Here is a 5,053-nt window from a genome sequence, read left to right as displayed (position 1 = left end):
AAGTGTGCTCCGCAGATTAGTGACCAGAGCATGGGGGCAGCCAAGTGTGCTCTGCAGATTAGTGACCAGAGCATGGGGGCAGCCAAGTGTGCTCCACAGATTAGTGACCAGAGCATGGGGGCTAGACTGTTAGAACTCTGAGACGAGGATACTTTCATGTCATCGTGACAGGGAAAAGATTTTTCAAACAAAAATATGAATAATGTGGCTAAAAATCATTATATTACCAGTAAGAATGTACATTAAAAGTTCAGCTGCTGTTGACTAAAACAAAACAACGGAGTTAATGACAAGCGGCATACATATTCACAACATGTAACAAACAAGAACATTCACATATACAGAAACACTAATGAGAAAAAACCCAGTGACAGGAGTCAGCAGAGAGTGTGATAAATAGACATTTACAGCAGAGGAAGCCTCAAGTAACAAATACCTACTACTGGGGAAATGCAAATCAAAGTACGGTATCTCGCAGCAGCGGGACAAAGTAAGTCCAGCACCAGCAGCTGTGAGGACGGTGCATACTGGGGAGCCGGGGAGCCTTGTCTCGGGATCGGGGAACTCTTCCATGCTAGCACCCGCACCTCCATCTCTGGGAGGTAGTAAGGGCTGAAAAGGTCCTTTAGGAAGAATGTCCTGGGAGGCAGTGAAATGACAGGAGCCCAGCTCGACCTTGTCCCCCTGCTCTGTAATACAGAAAGGTTCTTCAACAGAAGGTTCCAGGAGCTCTTGGCTGTCAGGCGCTTTCACACAGGGTAAATATGAACCTATACAAACAGGAAGCACTTCCCTTATGCTGTCTTTTTCAAAAGCAACAGCCACACATTTCACAGAGGTGGAAGGAAAGCTTGCATTTTCAAAAGACATTTTATGAAACACTAGTTACTGACAAGATGATTTCTAGAGAAAGTATCTTGTGCAGACAAACAACTGCCCCCACTCCTGAGCTAAACAGCAGTGACTGTTCCCCCACTCCTGAGCTAAACAGCAGTGGCTGTTTCTAGCGTCTCCAGCAGAAGCTGTGAACAGGTATCCACACTGTCCACACCGTGGTGCGTTCTGTGTGAGGAGGTTAGACCAGGCTCCATGGGCTGGGCACACGACCCTACACTGGAGCTGATCATCTGCAGGGAGACAAGACACCCACAATTAGAGAAAACAAAACAGTGACTTCTGGCACTTCTGAGGGAAGACGCGAAGCACAGCCAAAGGGCCAGAGAAGCCCTGAGCGGACCTCAGCCAAGTGTGGCCAGGGCATGGTGGACCTCAGCCAAGTATGGCGCTCAGGCTGAATCAAGGCAGAGCTTAGCTATGGGGAGAGACCAGGTATTTCGCCAGTGTGCTCGAGGACAGAGCAGGAACAAAGTCACAGAGCAGTCTCTATCACTAGAATGCCTGGGGGTTCAGACTGCAGCTCTGCCTCTGCCTGTGGGATCCTGTCCATCAGTTTCCTCAAATGTACAACGGGAACAGTTCCTCGTGCTCACGGGGGTGTGTATGAAGGTGTGATGAGACCGCTCTACATGTAAGCATTTTAGGACACTCTGAAGACAGCAATCAGTCTATGCCGCTGCCTTTCTTCAGCTTGCTATGGACCCTGGAGGCCCTGATGGATGGAGGGTTGGCACACCCCTCTTCCCTGCTGTCTTGCCAGCCCAGTGTTACCCAGTACAGCTGGAGCTACTTCCTTATCCAAGAGGATGCTCTGAAAGATTGAACTGGGGAGTGCTAACAGGATATTGTGAATGTGATGTCTCAAAAAACTTAAATGCTTCCAAAGCACCCACACTGAAAAGGGTGGCCTCTGGGGAAGGCTACACCTGTCCTCAGTTTCTTATCAATCGGCTAGGAGAGAAATACGGCTCTCACACTTGGGCTACTGCTGACAGACACTGTGCTGGAGGACTGACATGGTCAAGGTCAGCACCAAATGTGATATGAAGGGCTAAGGAGAGGCTCAGAGGCTAAGAGCTCATTCCATGTGCTCTCTCAGTGGTCTGGAGCTGGCTGTCAGCACCCACATCGGGCAGCTCACAACTACCTGTAACCCTCACTCCAGGGGATCAGGTGACCTCTTCTGGTCTCCTAGGACACCCACATCCACACACGACAGAGAAAGAGAGAGAGAGGAGCAGACAGAGACAGACGGAGGGAGGAACACACACACACACACACACACACAAACACACATATACACACATACAAATCAAAATCAAAATGACTCTGAAAATGGAAATGACCACTCAGGGACCCTGTGCTAGGGCCGAGGGCGGAGGCTGAGTTGTATGCAGGCCTCCTGACCCTGCCACAGAACAAGGCTCTCCAGGGTCTCACCTCATGGCACATACCAGAAGCACAGGCAAGCACAGCGTGGGGGGCAGCAGGAGCAGCTCACAGCCAGCCTGGAGGAATGGGGGATCAGTGTCCTTGGAATCTCCTCATCTCGTGTCCCCTCAGGTTGTGTTTCAGGAGTTCCTTCTCCATGTTCTGCTGACAAGCCCTCATCTACTTACAGGGCTTCAGGCACCGTACTTGTGGTGAGGATTCTGGCCGGGTAGCTATAGGAACAGGTGTCCTGGAAATACCTCTACCTAAACGTTCCAGAGGCGCCGCACCCGGAGCACGTCCCGAACCCACCTTCAATCCTACTGCCACCCCAGGCTGCACCCAGCAGGAGCAGGCCTAGCTCTGTCCCCTGGGACCACACTGCTCGGGTCAGGCCACTTTCCAGGGTTTTCCTGTGTCCTTCCTCTATTTAAAACCCTTCAACCACCCCTGATGTTTTAAAGTTTTTCCATTTTATTTGTGTATGTATGTGTGTGCATTTGTGGATGTCAGAGAACATACAGGATTTTATTCCACCATGTGGGTTGTGGGAACCGAATTCAGGTCATCACACTCAGTATCCAGGGCCTGCACTTGCTGAGACATCTCACAGGCCCCAGATGCTAACATTAAAACGAGAGAATCACTCTATTTTCCAAATTAGAAAAGGAATCGAGAGCAGCGTTACTGTTTTCTAAGTTGCCAACCTCTTTACTGTCTGACCGAACAGGAAGAGGACAGGTGTACACTTGCATCGTCAGTTCTGCTCTACTTGGTTCTGAAGCGATGAAGATGAACACAAACCGAAGGGCAGCACATACCAAGTCTCCCATACACTACAGACCACACTCTGACACCATCAGCAGGTCCCCAGGACAAGGGAATTCCAGGCTGCTGCTTCTAGTGATCTTCGTTACTAACCCGCTCTCGGCCCCTCTGCTCTCCCCATGAGCGGGGCTGGGAATCTCACCCCATGACAGCTCACTATACATTTCGACTGCACACTGACTGGCCTGACTCTCACACAGACTATACCCTCTACCAGGGCTCAGACTCCGTTCTGTTCTGTGCAGGCCTGGCACACTTAAATCCTTGGGAAACAGCCACTGCATGGGTGAGTGGACAAGGACACAACGAAGCACACCGCACTGCTATGCTACATGGGGCTCTCTCAGCAGAGATACACAGTTATAACCTGTAACACTAGGTAGTGGGCTAGTAAAGTAGGTGGGATGCAAGGGTGGGAGGGCTGGAGGAAGGAGGCTCACAAAGTAGAGGCTGAAACAGGCTCTTCTCCACGCCGCTCCCACAGCTCCGGGGGAAATGCAGCCTGTCCAGGAAGCATGCACACGCTTGGATTCACTTGTCAGCATGCAGCATGCTGCGGTCCTGGGAGGGGCCAGGTGAACAGATCCACAGAGCTCAGCTGAGTTGACAGATGCCCAGGCAGCACCCGGGATGGCGCAAGGCAGTCGTGTGTGTGTGTGTGTGTGTGTGTCTGTGTGTCTGTGTGTGTCTGTGTGAAGTACTGTCCAAGGCCACTGCTCAGCAGGAGCTTCCTGGTAAAAACACAGGGGAGAAAAGAAGGAAGGCTGCCTCCTTTACCACACATTTAAACCAGCAATATATTCTTTATGTGGCCAAGAAATGGGAGGCATAGTACAAGGCACAGAATAAATCCCCATCTGAATAAAAACAAAACAAAATCCAGTCCACTGGCAGTATCTTGAGGCCATGAAGCTTCAGAGAAAACCCCAGAAGGCTGTGTGTAGAGCACTAGCCTCTCTTCCTGTGCATTCAGCACAGGGCTCTGTCTGCTCCGCAGGCTGGGCAAGTGTCAGAGCAGTGGCGTAGGAGGAACAGGGTGACCACTGACCCAGAACTCCACGGGGCTGTGATGGCTCTCAGTTTCAGTTTTTCTATGGTTCATCTTGCTGACCCTTTTTGACTGAGAGCCTTCAGACTGCCTGGGTTTTCCAGCAGGTCCCATGGTGGCTGGATAGGAGCTCTACATTCTGCTGCTCAGGGGATGGCATTTCTGGCGACATCGCCATCCTCAGCCATCTCTCTCTTTCCTCTCTGTGGTCATGAGCCTTGCTTCTTTCCTTGGGTTGGCAAGGCTGGGGCCACAGCAATGTTTCTGGAGACTGACCTGGGGATAAGGGGACACCACGGAGGGGTACAGTGGCACGGGAAACCTATGTTATAGCCCCGGATGGGGCTCAGCAGTCCTTGCAAAGAACTCTTCAGCCAGCACTGAGCCTGCAGACAGATGGCCCAGGTCTGCTCCTGAAAGAATGGAGACACCATCATGGCTTGCTCTCCTGAGACAGAAACCACTTTCATGCTTCAACATCAGCTGCAAACTCTGCTGTAAATATTTTCTCTTTGATTCAGCAAACAGGAGATCTGGCAAATCCTATGTGGGGAGCCACAGGGGTGGCAGGGGCACCCTGGAAGAAGAGGGCTAAGGTTCTATTTCAGCTTCTGTGGTCATCTTGGCCACAAGCTTTGGACACTGTGGGCTCCTGTGACTATAGGCCAAGTCTCTCTCAGGAGGTTGTGATAACTGAGGATGCTAACGCCTACCCATGACTAAGCCACACAGCAAATGCACTTCTGGATTGTTTGTTTCAGCCACCAAGGAAGTGGTACAGTAACTTGTGTGTGTGCGTGTGTGTGTGTGTGTGTGTGTGTGTGAGAGAGAGAGAGAGAGAGAGAGAGA

At 51.1% G+C, this 5,053-nt stretch overlaps 1 protein-coding gene across 1 annotated transcript in view; it reads right to left on the bottom strand.

The window, feature by feature from the left end:
- Positions 1 to 5,053, bottom strand: part of Ubac2 (UBA domain containing 2) — a 157,337-nt gene that overhangs the window by 16,493 nt on the left and 135,791 nt on the right. The gene's annotated exons all lie outside the window — the stretch shown is intronic.

The sequence above is a fragment of the Microtus ochrogaster genome, chromosome 17, assembly GCF_000317375.1.
Source record: "Microtus ochrogaster isolate Prairie Vole_2 chromosome 17, MicOch1.0, whole genome shotgun sequence".
NCBI classification, from domain to species: domain Eukaryota; kingdom Metazoa; phylum Chordata; class Mammalia; order Rodentia; family Cricetidae; genus Microtus; species Microtus ochrogaster.
The sequence above is the reverse complement of the archived record's forward strand: the minus strand, read 5'-3'. Positions and strand labels throughout refer to the sequence as shown.